Genomic DNA, 20,304 nt, shown 5'->3' with positions numbered 1-20,304 from the left:
ATATAGATAGGCATGCAGTATATAGATCAAACTGCAATTCTTTTTTTTATTTCGTTAAATTGTAAAATAGGACATTATTTTATTTGTACACAACTATTTGCAGTTTTTTTTTTTTTTTTAATTAATACAACATTCTAATTTATATATTATAAATAGATGTTAAAGAACTCGTGAGAGATGTCGATAGGTGATAATAACTCTGAAACGAAGCTAGAATTTAGATTGATTTGGGAGACTTAGAGGTGAAACCCATGTTGAAGAGTTGCTTCCCAAACTTTGTGAATATTGGAGATGGAATTTCCACATTCATGCTCTTTCCATCCTTCTAAGCCGTGCACTATCCCTCCAATTCGCCATGCACTCATCACCCTTCTTGGCAACCAATTCTATTCCATTTTTAATGTAAACTTTAAATTAGTAAAATAAATAATTAAGAGAACTTAAACTAAATTTGGTTGATATAAACCACTAACCTCACAGGAGTCAACATTCTCAAGAGCCAAAGGAGTTGCCATTGTTGGTGTACAGTGATAGAAGCAATCTTTTCTTATTTTCTTTGGTGGGAATTGTGAGAATGGAATGAATATTATTCCCTTTTTTGCCTTCATTTGTTGTCCTTTAGTCAATCCATCTCCCACTAACCATATCTATAAAAGTTATAGGAAAAAACCAACACTTTATGTTAGTAAGAGTTAGAAAATGGTTAGTTAAGTAACCTATAGACTGAGTTAGTTAGCTACTATTATGCGTTAGTCAGCTACTGTTATAAGCACTATAAAAGTGCATTTACTGTACAAAACTTCAGTAACAAAAAAACGTGAGAATTTTCAGAACCTTCTCTTTACTTTGCTCTGTATTTTTTCTCTCTATTTTCTCTCAAAACTCTCATGGTATCAGAGCTGTCGACTAACGTCAAAGATGGCTGATCCTTCTCAATTCTCCTTCAATCAAAATAAATCAGATATCAAATCTATCATTGAGCTCGTTAATTCTACAAACACTTATCAATGTCTTCTTCTTCTCTTCCTGTAATTTCCCCCAAATTAACTAGGGATAATTACAGATTCTAGAAATCACAAGTTATATTCGCTGTGGGCTCCCATGACTTAGAGGAGCATCTTACTGGACTGGTTTTATGTCTAGCACTGTTCGTTAAAGTTCCAATTGAAGGCATTGAGGGGTCGACAGAGAAGAAGTCTAATCCAGCGTATAATCAATGGAAGAAGACAGACAAGCTATTAGTAAGTTGGATTCTTGGATCTATATCAGAATCTATGTTCTTAGTAGTGTCTAAGTGTCAATTTTCTGCTGATATGTGGATTGCATTGGAAAAAAAGTTTCTTACGAAATCTAGAACTAAACTATGCACATTAAGAGTTTGCTGCAAAACACTAAGAAAGATAATCTTAGTATCAATGAATATTTCGTAAAAATGAAAGGATTAGCTGAAATGTTGTCAGCTAGTGGAAGTTTAATTTCTAATGAAGAACTAATGAACTACATTCTTGATGGTTTAAGTTTTGAGTATGATGCCGATGTAGTAAATATTGCTACAAGATTGGAGTCTAGGATAGATCCTATTTCTGTTCAGGAAGCACATATTATTTTGAAAAAAAATGAGCTCAGGTTAGAAAGAGCAAATCTAGTTGCAAATTCTGTTGTCAGCACTGAGTTTCATGGAGGCTCAATCCACTTTGTTAATCTCACTACTGATACAACTCAAACAAAATATCAGAGTGAACAGTCCTCGCCCAATACTGGACAACATCAGTTTTCACCTATACAGAACCCTAATCTCTCCTCCCATAATTTTGCTCCTCATCAACCTGGTACTGGTTTCAATCAGTCTATGAACTCAACACCACAGAATCACTTTTATCCCTCACAATTCACTGGTGCTATGGGAAGAGGCAGAGGAGCTTGAAGAGGCAGAGTTATATGCCAAGTGTGTGGAAAAAGTGGACACCTTGCACTGAATTGTTATCATCGATTTGACACAAGCTACACTGGAAGAAATAACACACTAATTAGACCACCACCAAATTTTGATAACAGTTACTCCAGAGCTCAAGTTGGGTTTCAAAACTTACCATATTTCACTCAGAGTTCACTTTAACCTTCGTATCGCCCCAACATAAGTCACCAAGCAGTTGGATTTTCACCATTGTCCCATCCCAGCTTAGGAGTACAAAACCTCAATGCTAGCTTTCCATCAGGACCTAATCAAAGCTCAGGCCAATCACACACAAATTCTAGCCCTTAATCAGCCACGACTACTGCTCCTAATCAAGTATATATGTCCCAGACTCAACCTTCAAATTACTCTAATCCTGCTGCCAATTACACTGTTGCACCTTCTACGGTCCAAGATGTAGCGTGGTACATGGATTCTTGAGCCACAGATCATGTGACTTCAGACTTGTCTCAACTTGTAGTAAACTTAAGCTACACTGGTAATGAGCAAATTCAGGTTGGAAATGGTGAGTTACTCTCTATATCACATACTGGTTTTACTTCATTACCATGTCAATCTAGGTCTCTTTACCTTAAGCATGTTTTATGTGTTCTTCAAATTAGAAAAAATCTCTTAAGTATATCCAAATTTACTAAAGATAATGGAGTTATTGTTGAGTTTTCTGCTGATCACTGTGTTGTTAAGTATAAACAGTCCCAAGCTGTTCTTCTTCAAGGAAAGCTTAAAGATGGTCTTTACCAACTCCAAATTCCAGCCATTCCCTTTGTCTCCAAGTCCAATCTGCCTGCAGATCATTCAACCTTTCCAATTTCAGTTTTAACTCATCAGTTGGAGCTCCTGCTCAATCTCAGTCTACACAAACTCTGTTTTCTGCATTTCCTGTTGTTCACACTACTAGCTATGCTAATAAAGATTGTGAAATTACAAGTTTGAATTATGTTGCTATTAATAATTGTTCTCCTACATTGGTACCTATTTGTGATAACAATGCTAAGTCTGTACATGTATCATCTTGTAATAATGATATTGAAACCAATAAAGCTATGATTCAGTATTTTTCTACTGCAAAAACTAATGGTTTGTTATGGCACAAACATCTGGTCATCCAAATGCCATAGTTCTTGCAAAAATATTGCACTCTTTGAACTTAAAACATACAGTCACAAGCACATTTGATTTCTACACAGCTTGCCAATTTGGCAAACTTCACTAGTCCAACTTCCCTAAGTCTAATTCTAGAGCTTCTAAGCCTTTAGAACTAGTACATTCTGACTTGTGGGGACCATCACCTGTACCTTCACCTGAAGGCTTTAAATATTATATCCATTTTTTAGATGACTATAGTAGGTTCACTTGGATTTTTCCTTTGAAAGTTAAGTCTGAAACACAACTTTTATTTAAACAGTTTCACAAACTAGCTAAAAGACAATTTAGTACAACTCTGAAGTGTGTTCAAACTGACTGGGGAGGTGAATATAGAAGTTTAGTTTCCTATTTTCTTGATCATGGCATTACCTTTAGGCATCCGTGTCCCTATACTCACCAACAAAATGGTCGTGTGGAAAGAAAACATCGACAAATTGTAGAACAAGGCCTCAGACTCCTTGCTCAAGCTAGCATACCCCTAAGATATTGGTGGTGTGCTTTCCAAACTGCTGTCTATCTTACAAATAGGCTACCTACTCATGTTTTGTCTAATCTGTCACCTTTTCCGGTTCTATTTGATCACCCTCCAGACTACTCAGGGATTAGAACCATTGGCTGTGCTGTTTATCCATTTATTAGACCTTATAACTCTCATAAGTTTGCATTTCACACCACTAAATGCACTTTCGTTGGGTATAGCATGCATCACAAAGGGTACAAATGCATGGATTCCAATGGTAAAATTTACATATGTCAAAGTGTCAATTTTGATGAATCTAATTTTCCTTTTGCGTCATCTCTTATTCGAGCACCCAAAAATAGTGTCTACTCTTCTTTTCCTTCACACTCTTTACATACAAACACAGACCCTTGTCTAACTTCTCAATTACCTCTACAACTGGTTAGAACACTTCACCACCTGCTGATTCTAACTCTCCTGTTTCCTCATCAAATGTTAAGCCTTCATTACAAGTTCCTTTCACAGTGGATCAACCAAACTCCTCAATAGCTTTGTCTCCTTCATTAGACTTGGCAACCCAAACACTAGAGACTTCTTCATTACCTCATACAACTGGTCAGACCACTTCACCCTCTGCTGGTTCTGACTCTCCTATTTCCTCATCAAATGTTGAGCTTTCATCTAAAGTTCCTTTCATAGTGGATCAACAAAACTCATCAGTAAATTTGTCTCCTTCATTAGATTTGGCAGCCCAATCACCTGAACCTTCTGTTTTTTCAAAATCTAACTCTAGTTCTAGGCAACCAGTAGGCTTAGCAGACCACTTAAACTCCAAAAATCACCCCTCCAAAAATTAGTCTGATGGTCTGAACCTTATAGTTGAACTGCCCTTTGCCACTCAACCTTTAACCACTGCCACTCAGTCTTTAAACATTCAGCCTATGTTTCCTGATGACTTGAACCTTATAGTTGAACTACATTCTACAATTCAGCCTGTACACACTATCACTCAACCTTTAACCACTGCCACTCAACCTTTAAACACTCACCCTATGATAACTAGGTCCAAAGCTAACATTCATAGTTCTATGTTAGTCTCCTCCACTGGTTCCCTTTCTCACCTTGACACAAATGAACCAGTAAGCGTAAATGAGGCATTCTCCCATCTAGCCTGGAAATCTGCTATGCAAAGTGAGTTTACTGCTCTTCTTTCTAATAATACTTGGCAGTTGGTTCCAGTTGAACCCAATATGAACATTGTTGGTTGCAAATGGGTGTTCAGAATTAAACACAATTCAGATGGTTCAATCCAAAGATTTAAAGCCAGGTTGGTTGCTAAAGGTTTTCAGCAAACTCCTGGTGTGGACTATCTTGAAACCTTTAGTCCTGTGATAAAATCATCTACTATTAGAGTTATTCTTAGCTTAGCGGTTACCTATGGGTGGGATATACAACAAGTAGAAGTTAATAATGCATTCTTGAATGAGAACTTAGTGAGACAGTGTACATGACTCAGCCTCCAGGTTTTTTTGATGATAAAAACCCTCTTCATGTTTGCAAACTGATCAAGGCACTCTATGGTTTAAAACAGGCCCCAAGAGCCTGGTTTGAGAAGCTTAAAACTGCCTTTCTGAAATGGGGTTTTGTCTCTTCGGTGGCTGATTCAAGCTTATTCATTTATGGACACCATGAGGATGTTATGTATGTTATTGTATATGTTGATGATATCCTGTTGACAGGAAGTAACACTAAGCTGGTCCATGATGTAGTTTACAAGTTGAACACTGAGTTTGCATTGAAAACATTGGGTTTTCTCAAGTATTTTTTGGGCCTTGAGGTACATAGAACTGATACAAGCATTCACATGAACCAAGCAAAGTATGCAAGGGATCTACTAGTCAAAACAGGAATGATGGATACAAAATCCTGTCCTACTCCTATGACTCTAGGTAATAAGTTGACCTTTGAAGACAGTGAGCTGTTTGATAAACCATCACTCTACAGAAGCACAATTGGGGCATTGCAATATCTAACCTTGTCAAGGCCTGACATTGCTTACTTTGTCAAACAAACTTAGCCAATTTCTTAAAGCCTCTACTCAATTACACTGGCAGGCCTGTAAAAGGCTTTTGAGATATCTCAAAGGTACTACACATTTTGGAGTTCAGTTCACTAAAGTATGCAAATTTCACCTTGAGTGCTTCACCGATGCAAATTGGGTAGGCAGCCTACAGGACAAAAGGTCCACTAGTGGCTACTGTCTGTTTCTTGGTTTCAATCTCCTACAATGGCGCTCCAAGAAGCAAAAGGTAGTGTCTCTCTCTTCTACAGAGGCAGAATATAGAGCACTTGCACAAGGAGCCACTGAAATCGCATGGTTCAGGAGTTTGTTTTTTGAAATTGGTGTGCATCTTCCTGAAATTCCTGTCATTTGGTGCGATAATCAAAGTGTTGGATCCCTTGCCTCAAATCCTGTATTTCACACCCGAACCAAGCGCATTGAGTTGGATGCACATTATCTAAGGGAACAAGTAGCAGCCAATAACCTGAAAGTGCAGTATGTTCCTACTAAGTATCAAAATGCAGATATTTTTACTAAGTCTCTGTCAGCTACACGTTTTGAGATCCTAAGAGCAAAGTTAACAGTGACTGCTTCTTTCTCACAAACTGATATTTCAGAGATTTGTGCTGCAGATACCTGTTCAAACAATAACTTGGAAACTGCTTCTGCAAACTTTTGAGCAGATTTAAGCTGCAAATTATTCTGTGCCTTACTTATGGTTGCTTCATCAGTTTACTTGGTTTTCTGCAGAATTGAAGCCTAGTGTTTAGTGCTGATTAGTTGGTGTTCTCTAATTTTGCCTGAAAATTTACTCCTGCAGTATCTCTCTATTTTTGTCTGGAAATCTGCTTCTACAGTATCAAGCTCATTTTGCTTATGCAGTGTGGTTGATCTTTATGTGGTTGATTCAAAGTGGAAGCTGGTTGTTTTAGTTTTATGTGGTTGATCTGATCTTTATGTGGTTGATTCAGCTTTATGTGGTTGATTCAAAGTGGAAGCTGGTTGTTTCAGTTTTATGCAGTTGATCTGATCTTTATGTGGTTGATTCAGCTTTATGTGGTTGATTCAAAGTGGAAGCTGCTATTACAGAATTATGCTCAGTTTTGTTCAGTTTTATGTGGTTGATCTGATCTTTATGTGGTTGATTCAGCTTTATGTGGTTGATTCAAAGTGGAAGCTGCTATTATAGAATTATGCTCAGTTCTGTTCAGTTTGTTCAGTTTGCTACCGTATCAAGTTCTTTTGCTTGAATTGAATTCAGCCTTGTGTGGTTGATTCAAAGTGAAAACTGCTACTACAGAATTTGTGGTTGGTTCAAAGTGGAAGCTGCTATTACATAATTATGCTGCAGTATCAGTTCTTTTGCTTGAATTGAATTCAGCTTTGTGTGGATTGATTCAAAGTGAAATGTGGATTGATTCAAAGTAAAAGTAGTATCAGTTTGTTCAGTTTGTTTGGGTGATTTAAAGCTGTCTCTGCACTACAGTTACTTGTTGGTCTATTATTCTAACCACAAATTGCTCAGTTTTACTGAAGGATGTTGTTCATCACCCAAGTCAAGTTTACGGCAGGATATTAGCAGGAGTTGCTGTAGTCTTAAGTTGTTCTGTTTACAGACGGATGTTAACAAATGTTAAGTGTAGTTCAGAGTAGTCCAGTTTAAGGGAGGATGTTAGTTAAGAGTTAGAAAATGGTTAGTTAAGTAACCTATAGATTGAGTTAGTTAGCTACTGTTATGCGTTAGTCAGCTACTGTTCTACTATTATGCGTTAGTCAGCTACTGTTATAAGCACTATAAAAGTGCATTTACTGTACAAAACTTCAGTAATAAAAAAATGTGAGAATTTTTAGAAACTTCTCTTTACTTTGCTCTGTATTTTTTCTCTCTATTTTCTCTCAAAACTCTCACTTTATTAATCATAAATTAATGATAATTGAGGGTATAAAGAAATCAAAATTCATAGATTGATTTGATCAACTTTTGAGAGTAACTTCTTGAAAGGATCAAGTTAGATTTGTACTGGATTTTACCAAATGATTTCTTTAGCTTCCCATACTCATTGTCTCGTAAAGTTACCAACTACAACAGAAATTGATTCGTGTCATAATATACAATTTTTGTTTTTACAGAAAATTTTAAATAAGATGAACATATTGCGTCACTTGAGTAATATATACCTTTATACCCCGTTGACAAAGAGTGAGAGCAATAACATATGTGACCTTAGTGAGAGTGCCTCTAAGCACCACTTGGGTTGTTTCTTTAGGTATGGCACTGAGCAAAACTGCAACAGCAAGGCTACTTCCATCTACCACTTTTATTTTGAGCTGAGGATGTCATACCTAAAGAAACAATCCAAGTGGTGCTTAGAGGCACTCTCACTAAGGTCGCATATGATATTGCTCTCACTCTTTGTCAATGGGGTATACATGTATATATTACTCATCGTCACATAAAGTTACCACTTACAACACAAATTCATTCGTGTCAAAATATGCAATTTTTGTTTTTATAGAAAATTTTAAATTTGATGAACGTATTATGTCATTTGAGTAAATATATACCTGTATACCCTGTTGACAAAGAGTGAGAGCAATAACATATACGACCTTAGTGAGAGTGCCTCTAAGCACCACTTGGGTTGTTTCTTTAGGTATGGCATTGAGCAAAACTGCAACAGCAAGGCTACTTCCATCTACCACTTTTATTTTGAGCTGAGGATGCCTTCGGACAAATAGCTCACCATACATGTTCAGCTCCTGACCCTGAAAATTTGATTTATTTAAAATTAAAAACAATAAGTATTTTTTTGTATATTTTAAATTTTTCTAAATAAAATGGATGGTATTGCATTCTAACCGAATTGGAATTTGAAATACTTACTTGATTCAAGAGTCCTAGGCTTAACACTTTAGCACCCTTTTTCTCTGCTTCTAGTATGGCCTTTTCAATCGAGCTATTGATTGATTCACTTTGCCATTGCAAGAAGTACTGCAATCAAAATATGCTATGACATTAAGCCAAGGAATTATCCAACTGTTTGTTGATCTCTCATATTTCAGGAAATATTGCTTAAATAACTTGAATAACTTTTGTTAAAGACACAAGAAAGGTCTAATAAGGATTTCTTAGCAATGAAGGAGATCAGAGACGACCGACCACCTCAAAACTAGAGGGTGTGTGTTTGATTAAATTATTTACAAACCTTATGGGAGGTCAAAGAAATTCTCCCAAGTTAAGATACAAAGAAATTGAGGCTTCTCTTACTTGAAAACGGTACTTAGGTATGGCCCAAGTTTGCAATTTGAAGTCACTAAAACGGTTCCTCTCAACCACAAAAGAAGTACCACAAATCCAAGTGAGCATCATGGAGCATAAGGTCACAGGCAACATCAACCACATATACCATTTTGATGATGATGATTGAGGCTGAGCTGCCATGGAAGCAAATCCTAGCCGTAGATGATAGATTGATTCGGGAGTTGTCAAGTGGGTTAGATACACTAGATCAGGGAATTCTTCTAGATCAGGGAATTCTTCTTTCTTCTTCAATGAATCTTCATATAATGTTTCTGAAGATTTGTCCATGGAACCATACATAAAATCATATAGAGGCATGAATTAATAATGAGTAGTTGGTTCTGAACTGTGTATGGTGAAAGGAGTGAAACCTGTGGCATTAATTCAAAATTAATTTCATTATGTACGGCCCTGTATATAAATTGACATGACACGAAATGAGTTGTTTGGTGTATATAAAAGTTGACTCATAATAAATGTAGATGAATAAAATGTCAACCAAATTAAGATTGTATACGCGATTGATGAGTTTGCATATTTAATGTATCAATATAGTAGCGTCACTCTAGATTCATATAATATGTATAATAAACAAGATTTATCGGTCACATGTGGGGATTAGGAACCATATGGAGATTCGGTAACATATTAAGTTAATAATTTGATCTAAAAGTTTAAGTTATTAGATAAGAGTTTAATATTAATATTATTCCAACACACTCGTATAGATATGATTATTGAAAATTCTCATATATATAACACACTCATTATAAGATAGTTTCGCGACACAATTTTTCCGTCAGGACAAATCATATTTGTTTATAGTGGGTTAATTAGAGAGAGCTAAGAGAGACTTACTACGGAGTGTACATGAGAAACTTGAGAGGTGGAAAAATGGAGAAAAGCCACTTGGGAATGAGCTCGAAATTACAGTGTCCCATGTTATTCATGAAGTCGATGTAAGTAATGTAACCAAAGACAGATCCCACGGAACCAGTACAAGTGAAGATTGTTGTAAAAATCGGTATTGAGAATAGAATGGAATATACTACGTGCTTTGCAAATGGATGAATCACAGCTGCCACACAAACGCAAAGACAAAAATCTCTTACAAATCAGGATGTCCGCAGGATAGAGAGACAGTAGACATAAGTGAGAAAAAACAAGCAAATATAAATCAAAACTGAAAATCAAGAGAGAATTACAGGTGATGGGCTCAGTGACAATGGAGGAATGGTGATGAGAATGGTAGCGAGAGTAAAGATAATGGTGATGAAGGGCTCTGTGAAACCAGTGGTAAAGAAACTCCACTGGACCAGCATGCAGCAGAATAGTGAGAATTACAACATCTAATCTCCAGATTGGCACGTGAGTTCCCCCGGGAAGTGTCTTGCTGAAAACATATATCAGGGATCCATTGAACAATATTTAGTCATCCCTGCCAACATCCAATAGAAAAAAACTCAAAAAATTTTAACCAGATGGTTTGTAGTGATAATAGAACTTGTAATTAATATAAGATTAATTTCACATACATAAGTACTATAGAGTATACTTATAGATAGTAACACAATTTTTCAGGTACGGACGTCTTATGTAGATTATTATGATTTATAGTTTGATTTTTTTATTTTTTATTTTGAACAGCGACAGATCTGGAAAATTTATTGAAGAGAATAAAAAGAAGAGAAAGAAAGGGGCACATTTGAGCCTTACCCCTCAAAAGGAAAAGACAAAACAACATAAAAGCTAGCTAAATAGTTAGGAAACGAAAAAAAACGCTTAATGCATGCATGAAAGAAGAATACTTCAGTTCAAGCTAAAAAAAACTTGAATAAACCGGTAAGGAGGAAGAGCTGAAGTTGGAAAAGTTTTAAGAGGTTAAGCTAGTAGGCGAGGATTAAACATTATATTAGTGCGAGAGGCCCCTCTCAAGAAACTTAAATTTTTTTCTTTTACTCCTATAAAGTGACTTTATTAAAGGATATATATTTGACTATTTACTGACCAATTTGTTTCTCTGTCAACTTGTTCAAATTCAATGGACTTCTCAATGATTCTATTTCTGCCTTTGGCTGTCCTGAAACGAGAGAGACTAATCCATATCTGATTGTGAAGAAATCGCCATATAATAAGTGGGAATAAGAGCAAGGTTGAGAGGTCTTTCTCCTTCTCATCCTTCACTATGAATGAGTATATGCTGTGAATAACCCAGGGAGCCAAAACTATATACTGTAAATGTTCATCACATCAATCAAATAACAATGAAAGGAGTTAGTCAAATAGAAAGCCAAAAAAATGATAAAATAAGGTTTACTTTAAAGAAAACCTTGATGTTATAACCACACACAAGAATTAACCAAACAAAGATCACAATCAAGAGTCACAAATCACACACGCACAAGAACAACCGGAATTTTACCATGGTTCACTTGCTCTATTTTTGAGTAAGCTATGTCCACGTTGAGCTCGAGAAACACATGAGCTCGCTGCACGAAATCACTGTCAAGATTACAGATTACACACAGCAACACAAAACCCTCAATACCCCTTCTTCAACCTGTAACTCACCCTATAGATTATACCCTTTGAATCCCTATAAACAGTGTATACAAATACACCCAGAATGACCTGACCCAGTCACTCAATCAACAAGTTACAAGATTCACTCAACCCAGATTGAAACCCTAAAAGACTCAAAATGGTGTTTAACGAAGAAGAGAGAGTTTTGTACGAAAGAATACTGCGTATAAAATGCCAAAACAAATCTGCTTTTATATGGTTGACTGTAGGGTTTAGTTCCAGTCGTTGGATCTTCTTTTCATCAACGCTCAGGATTGTTTTCTCAGTTTAGTTCAAAACAATGTCGTCCCATTTAAGTTCTGATACGACAATGTTTCAAGCCATCATCCAACAATCTCCACCTTGATGGGTTGAAACAACCCCCTGTGCCAGTGCAGCTTACCTTCAGTGAGTCCTTCATGGTCTTTTGTTACTCTTGCTTATTAAATGGACAACAGGTTCAAGCAATGCTTGAACTTAGCAAGTGTAACAATCTTCATACCCATGTCTGCTAGATTATGCTCAGTAGGAACCTTATTGAGAGCTATCTCCTCCCTGGTGACCAGTTCTCTCACAAAGTGGTAGCGAACATCTATGTGTTTGGTTTGCTCATGGTACACCGGATTTTTACTCAAGTGTATTGCACTTTGACTGTCTGAATGGTTGGCTTTAGTTCAGATAGGTTTGCTTCACTCAGGATCCCTTTGAGCCAAATTGCCTCCTTAAATACATCAGCTACAGCCACATATTCAACCTTTATTGTTGACAGTGCAACTATAGGCTGTAATTGTGATTTCCAGCTGATGCAGTTGCCCCCCAAGGTAAAGTAATATGCTGTGATTGACTTCTTAGTGTCCCTATCACCTGTAAAATCAGAGTCTACAAAACCAGCTAGCTCAAGTGAGGCAGATCTTTTACAATATTCCAATCCCACATTCAATGAGCCATTAACATATTTGAGTACCCATTTCAGGGCTGTCCAGTGTTCCATACAGGGATTGGACATAAATCTACTCTGCAATGACATCACAAATGATAAGTTAGGCCTAATACTAATCATAGCATACATCAAGGATCCAATTACGTTTGCATAGGGTATGGTCTCCATTTTAATTAACTCAGCATCAGTATTAGGGCATTGGGCCTTGCTTAATGTGAAATGGTTAGCTAAAGGCATTGAAACAGTTTTAGTCCCTGTCATTCCAAATTTTTCTACTAACTTATGCATGTATGAACACTGGTGAATTTTCAGTTTATATTTGCTCCTATTCCTATCAATTGGCATGCCTATGATCTTCCTAGCATCCCCTAGGTCTTTCATTTCAAATTCGGCATTCAGTTTATTCTTTAACACACAGATTAAAGGCTTTGATTTGCTTATCAGTAACATGTCATCAACATACAGCAGTAAGTAAATAGGTATCTCATCCACAACAACAAAGTAGAAACAACTATCATACTTACTTCTAGTGAATTCTATACTTACTATAAAGGTGTCAAATCTCTTATACCATTGCTTAGGCGATTGCTTTAGACCATATAATGATTTCAGTAGTAGGCAGACATGGTTGGGGGCCTTTTTATCTATGAAACCTAAGGGTTGACTCATGTAGATCTCTTCCTCAAGATCTCTATGTAGGAATGCAGTTGTAACATCTAATTATTCAAGCTCTAGATCCTGGTGAGCTACTATGGACAACATGAGCCTTATGGTTTTGTACTTAACTACTGGGGAAAAGACTTCATTGAAGTCTATTCCCTCTCTTTGGGTGAAACCCTTGGCTACTAATCTAGCCTTATACCTGAGGGGATCCTTTTCAGTGATACCTTCCTTTATTTGAACAGCCACTTGCATTGTACAAGTTTCTGATCCTTAGGCCTTGGTACAAGTTTCATAGTTCTGTTCACCTCCAAGGACTTCATTTCAACTTCTATAGCAGCCTTCCATTGATCCATTTCCTTTGACTGCATGGCTTCCTCATAGGTTTCAGGTTCTATTCTTTGTACTTCAGTACCTGCAAAGAGGGCAGTATATATTAGATCAGCATAGGAATATCTTGTGGGTGCCCTTACCTGTCTTCTGGTTCTGTCTCTTGCAAGCTGGTAGTCTTGTAAGTTTTCAGGCAGAAACTCAGTGTCATCTATTGTTTCTGTCTCATCCTCATGTTCTAGATCAGTTTGTCCAGTTTCTCCTCTAGGTTCAGTAACAGCTTTAGTTTCTTGACTGGTTTGAGTTTGAGCAAGAAGCTCCACCTCAATTGGTGTAACTTCAGGATGGGTGAAGGGATCCTCTGAACTTGAAGTGGGTTCAGATCTAGTTCTAGTTTCCTTACAAAGGAAAGACTCCCTCATTTAATACCACATCTCTGCTCACAATGATTCTAACCCCTAGAGATTCTCTATCCCAAAGTCTATAACCTTTGGTCCCTTCTTGATACCCCAAAAATATGCACTTAGTTGACCTTGGTTCCAATTTTCCTCCTATGGTGTGTGCATAAGTTGCACACCCAAAAACTCTTAGGTGGCTTAGAGCTGGGACTCTACCAGTCCACATTTCCTTAGGGCTCCTTAGGTTTATTGCAGTAGATGGGCTCCTATTTACCAGATATGCTGCTGTTGTAAGGGCTTCTCCCCAAAAGGAGGTGGGAAGTTTGGAGGTTACTAATAAGCACCTAACTTTATCAAGGAGGGTTTTATTCATCTGTTCAGCCATTCCATTCTGTTGTGGGGTGTAGGTTACTGTCCTATGTCTTAAAACCCCTTGGTCACAACAAAACTTGTCAAATTCTTGGTTACGGAATTCCAGCCCATTGTCTGTTCTAAGAACCTTCACCCTTTTGCCCATTTGGTTCTCTACTAGAGTTTTCCAGTCGCTAAACCAAGCTAGAGCTTGATCTTTGAACTTCAATAGGTACACCCACACCTTGCGGCTGTAATCATCCACCAGAGACATAAAGTAATTATTCCCTCCATAAGATTTCATTTTTCCAGGTCCCCAAAGGTCAGAGTGTATGTATTCTAGTGGACTAGTTGCTAGGTGTGTCCCCTTGGTGAAACTGTTTCTATGCTGTTTCCCTAAAACATAATTCTCACTAAATTCAAGGGGTGTAGTCTTGTCCTTACCAAACTGCCCTTTATGCTTCAGAATGTCCATGCCTCTATAACTCATATGGCCTAATCTAAGGTGCCACTTTTCTGTATTGGATAAGTTAGTAGAAATAATCACAGAATTAAAGCAGTTTTGGGAATGGTTCCCACAGAGTATGTAAAGACCATTTCTTTTCTCTCATTTCAGTATCAGGTTGTTATCTCTATATATGTTCAAGCATCCATTTTCTGCTTTATAACAGTATCCTGATTCATCTAAGGTGCCAAGGGATATCAAATTTCTTTTAAGTTCTGGTATATACCAGACCCTAGTTAGTTTTACTATTTTTCCAGTGTTAACCCTTAGAGTCACTGTGCCTATCCTTCTTACTCTACATGCATTATTGTTTCCCATGTAAACAATTTCATTGTCAACATTTTCAAATTCCTGGAACCAATCTCTCCTAGGACTTATGTGAAATGAACAGTATGAGTCCAGTACCCATTCTTCACCAGTATCATTCATTGACACAATAAGGACTTCAGGTTCCTCTACTAGGTTTCTAGTAGTGGCTAGGTTATTCTCAGTATTCCCTTGTTTTTGTTTTTTAATCCACTCAAAGCAATTCTTTTTAGTGTGCCCAGTTTTATTACAAAACAAGCATTTTCTATACTCTCCTCTATGCTTGTTGCTGCCCTTCCATTTTTTCTTATTTCTAGCCCCCTAATTATTCTGATTTCCTTTACCAATTTGACTAGGTTCTGGTCTACTCTTAACAAACAGATTTGTGCCATTTCGTTTCTGGGTTTTTAATTCTAATTCTTTGGCCTTAAGTCCTGCTGTTATTAAGTCAAGATTTGGTATAGTACCCGAGTACTGTAGGGCATTCTTGACTACCTAGTAGTCATTAGTCAGGGAATTCAATAGAATCATGGCTAGATTGGTTTCTCCTAATGCTTGGTCTGTCCTTTTTATGATCAAGGTCATTTTCAAAAACTCGTCCAGGTTTTCATCTATACTCTTAGCACTATCCATTTTATAAGAGAATAAGGCCCCTTTTAAAAAAGCTAGGTTGGGGGCAGATTGCAAAGCATACAAGGTATTGAGTTTACCCTAGAGTTCAATCGGTGATTCAATTCCGTCTACCTTCCTGAGGACGCTGTCTGACAGATTCATGATTATTAGATTGTATGCATCCTCATTGATCTCCTCTTTCTTTTTCAACTTCTCCTCTGGCCACTTTTCAGAGTCCTCTTCTAGTGCGATGGCAACCTTGTTGTGAGAAAGTAATGCTTTCATCTTTTTCTTCCAACTCCCAAAATCGATCTTCCCATCATATTGGGAGATCTCCATATGAGTAGTGCTCATTATACTGTAATGGTAAGAAAGAAAAGGTCTAAGAGGTACATGGCATTGTTATACCAAAAGTCGCCAAGTACTGCGGGGTAGTTTTTAAGGCGGTTACTGGTTTCCAGCCTATATACCTTTAAACTTAGCCAAGACTTGACTCCCTAGGTCCTATTGGAGACTCAAAGGAATCATAGATTCAAAAAAAAACCCCCCAATTTCCAGAAACCCTAATTTCACGAAACCCTAATTTGCAAAAAAAAAAAAAAAAAAAAAAAAATCCCCAAATTTGCAAAACCCTAATTTTTCGTAAAATCCCTAATCTCCAAGAAATGGCTCTAATACTACTATTATAACCACACACAAGAATTAACCAAACAAAGATCACAATCAAGAATCACAAATCACACACGCACAAGAACAACTGGAATTTTACCGTGGTTCACTTGCTCTATTTTTGAGCAAGCTACATCCACGTTGAGCTTGGGAAACACACGAGCTCGCTGCACTAAATCACTGTCAAGATTACAGATTACACACAGCAACACAAAACCCTCAATACCCCTTCTTCAACCCGTAACTCACCCTAGAGATTATACCCTTTGAATCCCTATAAACAGTGCATACAAATACACCCAGAATGACCTGACCCAGTCACTCAATCAACAAGTTACAAGATTCACTCAACCAAGATTGAAACCCTAAAAGACTCAAAATGGCGTTTAACGAAGAAGAGAGAGTTTTGCACAAAAGAATACTGCGTACAAAATGCTAATACAAATCTGCTTTTATATGGTTGATTATAGGGTTTAATTCCAACCGTTGGATCTTCTCTTCATCAACGCTCAGGATTGTTTTCTCAGTTTAGTTCAAAACGATGTCGTTCCATTTAAGTTCTGATATGATAGTGTTTCAAGCCATCATCCAACAGTTGAAGTTGCTAAGAGGCTTCCATGGCCAATTAGTGGGAATTCCTGGTTTAGAAGCCATTATTTAGTTTACTTTGCCTAACAGCATGCATATGAGAGTGTGAGAGAGTGAGTGTGAGTGTGTTATTATATAGTGTTTCGATGAAGCTATAAATATCCTGACATTTTTGTCTAAGGTAATTTATTGTAAAGAGAGAGTAAGTGACATAGTAGTTACCACACCATCGATACCATAAATAAACCGATACGTTCATGTTATTTTGGTTTAATAATTTACCGATCATATTAATTGTTAAGATAGTTTCAAAAAAAATTGCAAGTGACATAATTATATAAACTTACGGCATGACTAACACGATGTTGGACAAATGACAAAGTGCCAAAGTTGTTGAAGGAAATGTTGTTGTTTAGCTCAAATAATGAATACCCAAAACACTGTCGTTTAGAGTGTTAAAGTCTACTAAATTGAGTATATGTAAAAACAATAGCACTCTTTCTTTGTTATTAATGAAAGTTCAGTAAAGAGATTTGTGCTTTCTCTGTTCTTACTCACTGCTATGTTGTCAAAGACAAATTCACAAGAGCAATCCTATTGCAAAGGGATCTTAAAGGGGGCCTGTTCCAGCTGAATTCCTCATCCAACAAGCATTCCTATGCTCCTCATGTGTCATCCACTCACGTGTCATCCCCAAATAATTTGTCTTGCCATATAGCCTCTGTTAGCTCTATTAAAAAATCTGATTCTCAACTGTCAAATACTTGTAATGACATTAGGTGTTCAGTCCAGTTAAATGAAGGTTAGTCCAATAATACAAGTCAGTTCTATAATAGAGGTCAGTCCTCTTCAGGTAAGATTTTTTCTGATCTTAGTGACAATGTTGATCAGGTCTCTCATGCTTTAAATAATAGCACTTGTACATCTTTTGCTACTGAAAATTCTCAATGTACTACTTGTTTGAAAAATAATGAAATTTCTGATTCTGACAATAGTTATGTCTCTAAAACAATCTTTATATATGATAATTTTGACCACAAACACAATAATTTAAGTTGCATTATTCTAGCAACTTATGCAGTCCAATTTGAGGGGCAATGTTGGACAAATTCAGCACAATGTAGACAGTGCAATGTAAATAGCTTAGGCAGTCCAGTTTGAGGGGCAATGTTAGACAAATGACAAAGTGCCAAAGTTATTGAAGGAAACCCTGTCGTTTAGCTCAAATAATGAACACCCAAAACACTGTCGTTTAGAGTTTTAAAGTCTACTAAATTGAGTATATGTAAAAACAGTAGCACTCTTTCTTTGTTATTAACGAAAGTTCAGTAAAGAGATTTGTGCTTTCTCTGCTCTTACTCTCTCTCAGTTTTTCAGTTCTCTGTTTTCAGTTGCAATCACACACATGATAGTCTTATAAATACTTTGTAGATATTATATCGTTGAACAAAAGCGAATGCAAAAATATTTAACTGAGGATGATGTACCATTACTAAATTCAAACAAATTTAGTTAGGAAATTGCATATACGAGAGACAAAATGAAAGTTTCTGAAACAAAGGTAAGCCAAAGTAAAAGAGAGAAAAGATGATGAAATTGCAATTTTGATATATAAAAATTCAAAATTTTGTACAATCTGGGCACCCTATGCTTAAGGGCAGATGATAGGAGATAAATTTGTGTTGGAATATTGTGGCTCGCTTTCTTATTTGATCTTATGTAAAATTATAAGTCTTTAAGAAAACTATTTAATAAAGAATATAATTATAAATAAGAATAGAATTATGAGAGTCTTATTAGAAATTGAAATATGAATCTAATAAGAAATAGAATGTCTTATAAACTGCCTATAAATATAAGGGTGAATACCAATTCAAGGTTATGAGAGAATATGAAAACATAAAGTATTTGATGTAAGAGTTATTAAACATCATGAGTAGAGTGTCTTAAAAACTGGGATTGTTTTCACTTAAGGTACTTGGTTGAGCGTAATTAGAAACTAGGATTGTTTCCGCTCTGTTAATTATGTGCTGAGTTTAAAGCGTTCTGTATTTTTGTATATCATGTTCATAAAACTATAGTGGATTTTTGTATATCGAGTTATATCAAACCATGTAAATATTGTGTCTCTTTGTGCAGTTTTATTTTATTCTTATGTTATTAATCTCGAATGTATGTATTCCGCTGTGCGATCTCCTTATGAATTGTTATTTAAAAGATCTAAGAAAGTATGCTATTATTCAATAAGAAAATATGAGAGTAAACTGTATGAATCTCTTATTCAATATTTGGCTGCTTACGCCCAACGCGTATTATATTTAGTGGTTGTAACATAATCAAAAGAGAAAAAGAAAACATTAATATTAATGATAGTGTTCCCTCATTCAAATTTAGTTTCAAATACAACTAATTTAGGCAAGTCCAATTTCATATCTTTGCACTCAACAATTTCAGTGTAGAAGAGACAAGCAACTAAGCATATTAATTATTTTCTAGCATGTTTTTGAGTTTAGAGATTGGACATTATACTTTAGCTTCTTCAAATACAAATTCCTAAATTCATTTTTCATGCGCACTCCTCATTTATTGGACTTTAGGTTCTTCAACCACAAATTTCCTAAAATTTAGTGTTCATACTCCTGTCTATTTTATTTTACAACCAACCAAAGCAGTGCTCTCTCATTTGTTGAACATTATAATTTAAAATTCATTGTTCATACTTGTCTGTTAGGCTTTATCAATCTTTAGCTGCCCATTTATTGTCTTGTCAACCTATCTTTATTGGTACCAACCGCCACCCTCGAACCCATGTACACTTTAGGTTCTTCACCTACAAACTTTCCTGAATCTATTTTCATAATCCTGACACTATGTTGTTTCTCTAACAATGCATAAATGGCTAGGGTTTCTAGTGGCGGTGATCCATTTTGTACGATAAGTAGTTGTGTATTATTACTGCAACATATGGGAAATATAAAGATCATTTACTATTTTATGACACTATATATATAGTTGTTGAGTGATAGTAAAGACATGAAATTGGCATTCGAGAGTTAAAACCAAATTCTATGCGTATACTTTTTTTTTCTGAAAATGAAAAACAAAATTAAGCAATTCTTAGTAAAAATGATGATTTGGGAGTGAGTTTCACACAAAAAACTATTCGGAGTTCAGTTGAGATAAGTCAAGGGAGAAACCAAAAATTAATTTTCGGGAGGGTTAGTAAATTTCTATATGTACATAAAAAATTTATTATTGATCTTCTTGAACAAAAATAAAATAAAATAATAATAATAATAATAATAATGTTAATAAAAAAGGTAAAGAGTAATAATGGTAAGTGGTTGTGCATTATTAATGCAACATTTATCAGAAGATATAAAGATCATTTAATATTTTGATTGTACACTATATATAGTTGTTGAGTAATGTGAAAGAC

At 36.1% G+C, this 20,304-nt stretch overlaps 1 pseudogene; it reads right to left on the bottom strand.

The window, feature by feature from the left end:
- Nucleotides 1-210: 210 nt before the first annotated feature.
- LOC116140640 lies at nt 211-16,958 on the bottom strand (annotated as a pseudogene).
- Nucleotides 16,959-20,304: the final 3,346 nt, after the last annotated feature.

Source organism: Pistacia vera, unplaced genomic scaffold (assembly GCF_008641045.1).
Source record: "Pistacia vera cultivar Batoury unplaced genomic scaffold, PisVer_v2 Contig374, whole genome shotgun sequence".
Taxonomy (NCBI): Eukaryota; Viridiplantae; Streptophyta; class Magnoliopsida; order Sapindales; family Anacardiaceae; genus Pistacia; species Pistacia vera.
The sequence above is the reverse complement of the archived record's forward strand: the minus strand, read 5'-3'. Positions and strand labels throughout refer to the sequence as shown.